Below are 11167 nucleotides of genomic sequence, written 5' to 3'. Positions count from 1 at the left end.
AAAAAAAAATACTCTCTTGTACTCTTTTTTTCTTTTGTGCTTTTGTATGGAAGGAGCCTGAAATTATATTAGGAAAAAAGGAATGAAGAGACCTTTCCCCTCAAATTTGTTCAGAGAAAAGGGAAGTGAAAGGAAACAAGTGAAAGCTTTGGGTTCACACCCTTCTAACAAAAGATGATGCTGGAATTTTGAAGCGGAGTACTACTGGAGATAACGTGAATCCTCGATCATCTTGGAGGAGTAGGTGTTCCCCCCACAAATTGGACTTCCCTAGTTCCTCTACTCAGAAAATCCCTGCCAGTTTCAGCAGTGGGCAGATGTCCCCCTGAAACGAGGTGACGTAACTACGGGTAAGAGGCTGCTCAGGCAGTCCTTGCTGGGATTAATTACAGGCGAAAACCTTACCACAAATCCCCTTGCAGTAGCTGTAAATATCAGATGAAGGAGAGAAAAAAGAGGAACATAGCAGAGCTATGAGAAATTGTTGAGATGGGAAATGAGAAAATGTGGTCCAGTGTAGTCACCGTACATCTGGATGGGATGATCGATGCCTTTTAGGTAAACTTATCCAAGAGATTCTAGATTTCGCATCCAGTCCTGTCATCTCAGATCCCTAGCCTCCCTCCTATCATTCGAGAAACCCCCAGTACAGGACACACTCAGTTATTCACTGTCTGGAGGCATTGTGTATTGCACAGACACGGATGCAACACCCACCATGCGCGCAAGCCTTGTTGGAGGCTGGGGAACACAGTGACTGGGACAGCAACACTCCCTTCAAGTATCAGGGCAACTAGAACGGGATTGAAAGGCTTTCTTTTTTTTTTTTTTTGTTGGAACTGGGGATTGAAGCCAGGCAAGTGCTTATTCTACTGAGCCATCTCCCCAGCCTTGGAAATGCTTTGATAAGAGTATAGAGCAGACATTGTTGGCCACAGAAAAAAGACACTTGACCCTGGCTAGGGGTAACAGGAAGGACAATCAAGAGATGGCTCTTGTACTGTCATAAAGAAAGAGTTATAGTAAATTAGATACAGAGGAGTTTGGACTAGGAGAAGTTCTTCCAGGCAAAAAAGACCATATGAGCAAAGATTTAGGAGAGAAAAATGGCACTACATGAAGGTAAATTCAAGTAGTGTCTCTGTCTCTCTCTCTCCTTCCTGGAACTGTGACCAGAAGGCAGGGCCTGACCAGAAGGCAAGATGTAAATGAGTCCTTTCCATCATGATCCATCTGCCACTTACGTGATGTATTTGGTGATATCATGAGCTAAAGGAAACTTAGCATATGAACCAGTCAGATTAGGAAAAGAGCTTTTTGCTAGTTTTTCATTACTATGACACAATACTAAGGATAAGCAATTTACAAGGAAGGAAGGTTTATTTGGGGTCATGGTTTGATGTTTCAATTCACCATCGCTGGGCACTCTTGTATAGGACCTATGGCAGTTCAGTACATCATGGTAGGAATCTGTGACAGAGAAGAGGCAAGTTCACTTCTGGGCAGCTGGGAAGAAAAAAAAAAAATACAAGAGAGGGTCCCAGTAGTCCCTTCAAAGACCACCTCCAATGACCTCACTTTCTTCTTCTAGGCCCCACTCTTTTTTTTCCAATGTATTTGGTATACGGTCTCACTACGCAGCTCAGATTCATAGCAATCCTCCTGTTTCAGCCTCCCTAGCGCTGGAATTACAGGTGTGCACCACCAGGCCTGGACTTGGTGGCTGGCTCAGAGTTCCAGGGGGCTGGGCTCAAGAAGGACCCTCTCTCCTGTTTGAATCTTGTCCTAAACATGTTCTTTTGTGAAATTAAATCTGTACCATTCCTTTGGTTAAATAATCAGCTGATGCCAAAGCAAGAGTAAATTTCACAGGAGCAAGTTCTATTTTGATAACTAGGGGGCCTGCCCCTTAGCTCAGTTCTTTAAGTGGCTGCTTCAACAAAGCAGTCAAGCTCAGGTTCCTGTGGTTCAATCCCCACAACACAAGACAGCCAGTCATGCCTTGAAGGCATTCGGAGCAAAAAAAAAAAAAAAAAAAAAACAAACAAACAAACAAACAAAAAAATACTTCTGCTATTTTGATAACTGATTTAAGCCAGATGAGAGTTCTTGATGAATATATGGTTTGGAGGGGGAGCAGGAAAGAACGACGATCATCCACCGACGATTCTGAACAGGATCAGGCCCTCTTCTGGGGGGCAGGACACAGCTGAGATTCATATCCTGCCTGTGCAACACCTAACGCCCTTCCTGGTGTGCAGTGAGCATTTCTTGAATTTGATTCATGTAGGAAGCTGAGTCCAGGCTCTCCTAAAACCATAGCTGTTTGTGAAGGAAGAAAACAGTGAAAACAGAATGGAAGGAATTTCAGAGCAGGGGGAGGCTGTGCTCATTCTTCTGACTCATTCTCCTCACTTTGTGGCACTGTGACACCCGGAGGAGGGACGTGGCTTGCTGTCCAGCCGGATCCAGATCCAAAGGAGCACGGAGGGGAGGACACACACCCAACACCTGACCCTCCTGATGGGCACCAGCTTCATTTTGCAGAGGAAAAAACTGTGGAGAATGGTCCCCTGGGGGTGGAGGCAGGCTCAGGTTCTGAGCTCTACCCAGCAAACCCCTCTCCCACACTCTTGCCCGCAGCTCTGACCATGCAGCTCTGGGGCTGCTGGACTCCGGCTCTCCACCTCTTGCTCAGTTGCCTTGAGAAATGCAATTGGCTAGAGGCCCTGGAACTGGTTAGTGTTGGACTTGCTTATGTTTGTCATAATTTATGGAGTGCTGAACACTGAGACTTGAAGGGAGAGGGCTCCTGTTCTGTGGCTTCTCATCAACTTGCAAAGGGAGAGAAGAAAAGGAAGGAAAGAAGGGAGGGAGGGAGGGACCTTTAATTCTCCAGATCATTTGTATAGATGAAGAGGTTGAGACTCAGGGAAGCACAGTGCCTTGCTTCTGAGTCACCTGACTCCCTCTTCTCACAGAGAAAAGATCTTCTGTTCCTGTTTCCTCCTCAGTCAGTTGACACCCAGCTGTCACGGCCCGCCCTGAGGAAGCACAGCACAGTCATCAGCCAGCAGAGCGGACCCACCTGCACCTGACGTCAGGCAGCCTATGGGCGCTGACACCAGCAGTGACACACTCACACTTGGGCCACAGGAACCCAGAGACCCTAGGTCTAGGGCATGGAGCAAGGACAGCGGGATGAGCCTGCAGGGTGGGGCAGGCCCTGCAGCTGGCAGGAGACTAGAAGGATGAACTTGGGGAGAGCCGTGCCCACCCCCACGCTGTGCCACACATCTGAGGAAAGGGGCCAGGTGAGCACCAGGTCAGAGAGATGTGGAAAAGGTGAGCAGGTGATGCTGAGTCACCCGCAGCTTTCAAGAGCCACTGCCAGAGGCAAAATCACTCCAGAGTCTTCAGAAGGGGTAGCAGGAAACTCAGGGCCACTGTGTTCAGAACAATTGCGCCCTCTGTGTGGATCCAAAAGATGCTATTTTTATGTCGATACTGTCCCTAGAGTTCTGCTCAGAGTACAAGGATTTCATTGTCATTGAGTGTGTCATTTCATTGAGTGTGTACTATGGGCCTAATTCTATACTAAGTTCTGGCCCTTCATCACATCCTTTAATCATACATACAAGCAATTTTAACTCCAGGTTAGCAATGTACAAATCAAGGCACAAAAAGGTTCAGTAAGGGGGCTGGTGAGATGGCTCAGTGGTCTAAAGCACCTACTTAGAACAAGCTTAGCAAAGTACAGGGACCGCGGTTCAATCCCCCAGCACCACATGCCAGCCAGCCCCGCCCCCTGGTGGGCTGAGCTGGCCACACACACACACACACACACACACACACACACACACAAATAAATAAAAATTTTTTTTTAAAAAAAGGTTCAGTAAGTTGCCCTGGTCACACAGCCTTAAAAATAGAGGCTGACCAGGAACTGGGATGAGATTGAAATGCAGGTTCAGCACAATCCAAAGTATATTACCTCACGAGACTGGGAATCAGGGGTCCAGGAACGGTTAATGTGTTGACAGGGAAAGGCCCTGGCAAGTGGGTCTCAAGCAAAAGCTAAGACCAAGTTGTAAGCAGCACGTGGTAGTGTCTGCCTGTGATCCCAGAGCTCCAGGGACAGAGACTGAAGGATGGTGAGTTTGGGCAACTTAGTGACTTAGCAAGACCTTGTCTCAAAATAAGAAACAAAAGCAAGGCTGAGGATGTAGCTCATAGAACAAAGGCCCTGGATTCTATCTTTGGCCTAAAAAAACAATGACTGAATTGACCCTTACAAAGGAAATGTATGTATATATTTTTAAAATTAAAATGTTGCATTTAACACACCTAAATTAAGGATAGAAAGGTGAAACAATACAGTATAATATATAGAGCATATCAAAGGTGGAGCCTTTCTAAAAATCATGCTATAAAAAAGATAAAAATGACACAATGGATAACAGGTTTGGTTTAATCAAGAAACTTCCATAATTAGTTTTTTTTTTCATAACATGTTTTTTCTTTTATTCTTGTCAGTTTCAACCAGTTTCTGTTTGGGCTTGAAGAGGCTTGGCTGATTTCAGGAACAGCTGTCCTCTCTTACTTTGTACTGGGGAAATTTTAGGAAATTTTTTTTTTCTTTTCAAAGTTTTATTGATAAACATATAGCAATGAGACAGTTTCAAATCAAATCGAAAGTACAGTTTCAACAAATAATACACTGCATATATTCTTCTTAGTGGTTAATTGCTGTACAACATGCAGACTTGTGATCCTACTTACAAACACCATTAGAACAAATCATTCTATTCATTAAGAGAATGCAACTATATATCTATCCCAACCACTTTGAATACACAGATACAAAATGGACATTCATAGTTATATCCCAATTTTTTTAAGTTCTGTTGTTGAATATTATAGGTGTGTAAACTCAGCAAAATATTCTAAAAGAGTCCAGTAGCGCATAATAGCATTGGGTCTTCTGTTTAACTGGCAATGTCAGAAATTATTGACCTGAGTCCCCCACAGCTCAACATAACAACATGGCTTTACTTCCTATATTTCGTCTTCATACTTTTCTACTGGATGGTTAAGACCAAGGTAAAGCAGGACCTGTGCAACAAGAGTTGTAGCTTTTTGGTCTGAGAAGGTCAGTGAAATGCCCTCAGGATTTATTCTGAGATCCTGTACATAATTAGATTTTTAACCCTATGCAATTACAATAATCTCCAAAGGACTTGATAATAATTTATTTTCTTCTATTTCTAATCTTCTAAAGTAGATAGATTTGCTTATAGTAAAGCTAATTTCTTTTCTTTTTGTTTTTGGAGGAACCAGGGATTGAACTCAGCTTCTCGTGCTTGCAAGCCAAGTGCTCATTCTACTGAGCTATCTCCCCAGCCCCTAATAAAGGTTGTCTTTTTTTTTTTTTTCAGAACCAGGGATTGAACTCAGACCCTTGCATTTACCAGGGAAGCGCTTATTTTACTGAGCCATCTCCCAGCCTAATAAAGCTAATTTTAAGAGCACATAATACCTGAGCACAGGCCAGCCAAATAGCTCAGTGGAGTGATCCCAACCTGCTGTGCCAGCCCTGCCCCCAGGGCGAGCACAGACAGGGAATGAGACTGGGTGTGGTGACGCACACCTGTAATCCCAGCACCTGGGAGGCTGTAAACAGGAGAATCACTACAAGTCCGATCTAGTAGTGAGACCCTGAACATCCAGTCGACCCTTCCCTAAAATACAGGAAAAAAAAAAAAAAAAAAGTTGAGCACAGCAATAAGATTAAATCCAGCAACCCAGAGTAACAAAGGGTAAAGGATACTAAATAAATGCCTTCATCAGGAAACCAACACCCAAGGTCACCTCCCGGGGTCCTCACTAGAAAGCAGAAGCTCAACGCATGACTCAGGGAGCTTGTGCTTGCACCTTGTTCACTACTCCATAAGAACAATTTGTATGGTGAAGTGGTCTTTACAGACAACCTGCACCCATCCATATTAAACATTCAGCAACAGCGTAATCATAAGGCCACGCTATTTCTTTTGGGAACAACCCTTTAGTTTTTTTATTCGGTTACTTTGAGAGAGACAGGATCTCACTGCAGGTCAGGATGGGTAGTCCTCCTGCCTCAGCCTCCCGAGTGCTGGGATTATGGATGTGTACCACCATGCCAGGTAATGTAGTAATTTTAATATCAATGTTGTTCATTCTTTGAAATAGTGTTTTAACTGAACTGAGGTTAGACATTTTTAAAAACTACATACATCATGACTAGCATATTAAAATTATTTATACTATGTGTATCTACTATCCAAAGAAAATGTACTACTAAATTCTTACAGTAGATATTAGTCTGTCATGCTTATTAATCGATCCCATAGGCATAATTATAGATCAGCATGATTTTACTGTCTATTCTTTTACTAATCAGAAACACAACATGTACAGAATAAATAAATGGTGCAGCCATTCAAGAAGAATCACAAATGCTCTTCAGCCTAGCTGTCCAAGCTCATATAAAAATCCTCATGTCAGCCAAGTTAGATCCGGTTCTTCAGCGAAAAGTGCTGGTGGTGGGCCGGGGAGATGGCTCAGTAGAATAAGCGCTTCCCTGACAAGCACCAGGACCTGAGTTCAATCCCTGGTTCTGCAAAAAGAAAGTGCTGGTGGAGGTTGTAAGACACCTTCCAATGTATTTCCCCAATCCAATGGCTAATACATGAGACTGCAGCAGAGATGGAAGAAAGATCTTGAGAGATTCTGCGGAGAAGATGCCCCCTTTCTTCATAGCACTCGTGTTTCTCATGCTGAGCATAGCTGTGCGCTTCGGGTGCTTAAACAGGAACTCCTTGGGGGGAATATTTTCTGGCTGACTTGACCAATCCCATATCCAATCTGAGTTTTTCTTCAAGATGCTTTTAACTTCTTTCCTTCTCTCAATATAATCCTCTTCAACTGAGAGCTGTTCTTCTCCCCAATGTTATGTGTACCCATTTTAGAAGCTCTGTTACTAGCGTGTGGTGTCTGTGAGCGAGGGGGGCCCTCACAGTGAGAACTCTTGACGCTACTCCATCCAGATTCATGCTGGGCATCTAGCAGTATTTTTTCCACGTCACCATTATAAATAGAAACTGAGGCTGAAACACTGCTCCCGTTCCCATTATTGCTGAAGTGCAGTTCTACCCAGGAGCCCTGCAGGTTCTCCTCCTGCAGCCCCTGGACCTCACTCGGCAACACGACACCAGAGGCTACTCCAACTCCACCAGGGGCTCAGCACCCAGCTGTGACAGTGCCTTCCGGAAGATCACCAGACAGCTGGCGAGCCTTGGGCCTGCTGCTCTGCTCTCCACAAGGGACATTTATACTCCTAGATTTGTCTGGAGCCAGAGAAGGACTCAGGAAGGAGGATGAAGGCGGGGTTCAGAGAAGCAATTGAAAGGACAGAGATGGCTCTTGTGTATTGAGAACACTAGCAGAGCTCCTCCAGGGGCCAGGGACCCCGTAGGTGCATGTGTCACTGTGGAGGGGCGTGTCTGGGTGCTTTACACAAAAAGAAAGTGAGCTACACACTCAATTGCTGGATTCAAACAGATCCAAAGGCATGCCTGCAAATTCTGTAAGGAAACCAGAAACTACAAAAAAGGAGCTTACTGCATCAGTCAGTATCCTGACCTGAAAATGGTAACATTCTCTAGTGGTTAGAGGAGAATCTAACAAATGGTGCTTTCGAAGTATGGGAAAGAGTAGGAAAATGACAGGAGAGCTGTGGGAGCTAGTGGCAGTGGAGTGCTGTCACTATACATAGGACTGAATGAGCACGGAGAGACAGCTGCCCCAACTGAGCAAGGGAGAACAAGGGGCAGACAGCCACCTGACTGGAACTGGGATGTCCACTGAGGGACAGACATGAGCAACCTGGTGACACTTGGGAGAAAGCTGGGGAACATGCCTATACTTCCCTCTCTTCCTTTCAGAGTATTCCAGGTGCTCCCCACAGGCTGCTGCCAACCAGAGAAAAAGGGGGCTGTCTGGGCAGGCCAGCCCTCAGGGAAGGGTGGGGGAGCAGAGCTGCCCAGGAGGCACGCGGAGAAGGCGTCTGACCCTGTGATGTAGGATATTTGAAAAAGGATCAAGTACAAATTCCAGAACTGAAAAATATAATAATAATTCACAGGATGGGTTTAACAATAGATTAAGCACAAAGAGAATGATTAAAAATATGGTGCATGTTTAAATTCTAAAAAAATTATTATGGAAAAAGATTTATTGACATTGATCCACCTCAAAATACTCCCCCACCACTTCAGAAACACTTATCCCATCATTCTTGGTGCTTTCTGAACCAGTCCTAGAATTCCTCTTTCAGGAATGTTTTCATGAGATATGATCAAAAATACAGTGACTGCTGCTACTGAGCGCCACCCAATGGAAAGGCCGCTGGCAAAAACCTTGCAGTGTACCCTCTTGAAGCTCAACCACTGGATCCCACTAAGTGTGCCCCTGGATCGTCCCCAAAGTCAGAAATGATCATGAAAGGTAAATGTTTTTAGTCAATTCAGGCCATCACGACAGGCCTGAGTGCACAACAAAAGACACTCATGCAAGAGGAATTCCAGAACTGCTTTGGAAAGTGACAGGAATGATGGAGTAAGTGTTTGAAGCAAGGAAGATTTTTTTAAAAAATGTATTGGGTACAGGGTTTACCTAAGCAACTTGGGCTGGTAGTGATCATCCTGTTTTCAGCCTCCCCAGGGCTCAGATTACAGGCATGTGCCTTCACATGCCAGCCTGGTATGTGGTGCTGGGGAATGAACCCAAGTCCCTGCACTTGCCTAAGCAGGTGCTTAGTCCACTGAGCTATCATGCTGGCCCAAGGAAGAATACTTTGAGGGGGAATAATGGCAGTGTGTTTTATATCTTTTTTTTTTTTTTTCATTTTGAGACAGGGTTTCATTATGCAGTTCAGGCTGGCTTTCAACTCACTATATACCTCAAGTGGCCCCGTACTCAGAGCACTCCTCCTGCCTCAGCCTCCCTAGTGCTGGGATTATAGGCCTGCCCCACTACCCTTTGCTATCATAGTAAAAGGTTTAAACTTAAAAGGCACACTGTTAGGTTTTTCAGAGGTCTTTCAGTGTAGGAGAGAGGCCAAAAAAGAAAAGGGAGGGCTTTTCTGAGGACACAGAGAGAACCACCAAAATGGCAGGGAGCCTCTGACCTGAGACAAAGTGAGTTGGGTTAAATGGACTTTTGCTTGTGGCCAACTTTGAGGTGGGGCTTAGCCTCATGCAAGGAGTTGACTGGGGCTTCCCTTCCACTCAAGAAAGGTGAAAGCAAGTTGTATTTAGAGCTGAGGGAGGAAGACGAAGTGATTGTTCAGCTCTATTAGACAACCTCATAATAATCCAGCAATTTGGATTTGGGCAAAAACTTATCACACATGGCCTATTTTTTCCATTACACTTCATAGATCAAAAGAAATTGTGCAAAATTAACAGATGAAAGAGAGCACAAGAGAAGAGAAATAATGAGACAGAGGTAATGTTTGAAAATATCACCAGGCGTGGTACTGCACGGCCATAATCCCAATACTCCAGAGGCTGAAGCAGGAAGATCACCATGAGTTCAAGGCCACCTTCAACTACACAGCAAAACTCTGCCTCAAAAAGAAAATAAGGGAGGGGGGCCTATCCATTAGTTCAGTTGTTTAAGTGCCTGCTTAAGCAAAGCAGTCAGGCTCAGGATGCTGTGGTTCGAGCCCCAGATCCTCATGCTTTACCCAACCTGCCCTTCAGGCATCCTGAGCTAGCCAAAAAAAAAAAAAAATCCTTCTGAACTTTAGGGCCAGCCAAATAGTTCAGCGAATTAAGTGCCTACTTAGAGACGCAAGGGCTGGGGTTCAATCCCTGGGCCTGCCATGCTGGCCCTGCCCCTGGGGTGCACTGGGATGGCAATTGAGACTGGAAGTGGTGGTGTGCACCTATAATCCCAGATCTTGGGAGGCTATAAACAGGTGAATCACTATGAGTCTGATCTAGTAGTGAGACCCTGAACACCCTGTAGATCCTTCCCTAAAATACAAAAAGAAAATATGGAAAGTGATAATTTTCCAGAGCGTTGAAAAAAGACATCAACCTATAGGTTCAATAAACTTAAAGCTCAAATGCACACATCGCTTGTCATGGTGATGCCAGGAAACAGAGAGTGGTTATGGATGGTGGCAAGGACAGTCAGAAGCTGCAAAATGGGTGGAGTTGCCCTTAGTTGAGATGGAGAAATTGGGACAAGGAACTTCCTGCCTGGCCTTTAAGTTTCAGCCCCATAGGCCGGGGGGCATTTCTGAGTAGCTCCTCAAGAGGCTCTGTCACTTCTGATCTCTTGCCTGGAGCCTACAGCATCCTCCTGCTTGGGCTCCACTGCAGTCCCAGCCTCCACAGCTAGGCTCTAGCCACTGCAGACTGTTGAAGGAAAAGTGCTTCCCCACTTCTCTGGCTCCCCCTGAGTACTCATGGGCTCCCCTGGACCCCACCAGGGTGGTGAGTGCATTCTGACTAATGTGTTCAGCACTGGGTCTGAGGCCACAGTGCCTTGATTTTCTCTCTTCCTCCTCCGGGGAGGCTGCTGCAGGGAGTTGCATTCTGTTCTGTCTCCTCTGTGCCTCTCCCGGGAGGCCTGTGCTTTTTTTGTTTTTTCTTCTGTCCTTCCTGTGCCTGGTGGGATCTGTCTGGCACATTCCAAGATTCACCCTTCAGATGTCCCACCCCACCCTAAATGCCCTCCAGACAGAACTCCAGACAGCAAAAGGGAGACTATGCTCTGGGCTGAGCTCCTTCTACCTCCAAAGTTCAAATATTATAATACATCCTGACTTAAAACTTTTTGGGGATCTCACTGCCTACAGAAGAAAGTTCAACATCTTTAACACAGCGCTCAGAGGTCTTTGCAGTCCAGGCTCCACCTACTTACCTCTAGAGTTCCATGTGAGCTCTAGTCACTGCCATGCTGTCCTCTCTTCCACCTGCCTGGCCTCTAACACAGTGCAGCCAGTCCCTTGGGTTTAGGGTCTACTTTGTAAGAATCAATCTCTCTCACTGTCTGCCTTTGCCTCTGTCTCTAGCTCTATCTCCATCTCTGCCTCTGTGTGTCTCTGTGTTTGTGT

At 45.3% G+C, this 11167-nt stretch overlaps 1 pseudogene; it reads right to left on the bottom strand.

Annotated features, from left to right (window-relative positions):
• The window catches only part of LOC101590436, a 20346-nt pseudogene extending 10757 nt beyond the window's left edge, over window positions 1-9589 (bottom strand).
• Between the last annotated feature and the right edge of the window lie 1578 nt (window positions 9590-11167).

The sequence above is a fragment of the Octodon degus genome, unplaced genomic scaffold (genome assembly GCF_000260255.1).
Source record: "Octodon degus isolate 3935 unplaced genomic scaffold, OctDeg1.0 scaffold00212, whole genome shotgun sequence".
Lineage (NCBI taxonomy): Eukaryota > Metazoa > Chordata > Mammalia > Rodentia > Octodontidae > Octodon > Octodon degus.
Note: the sequence above shows the minus strand (reverse complement) of the source record. Positions and strands in the feature narration are given on the sequence as shown.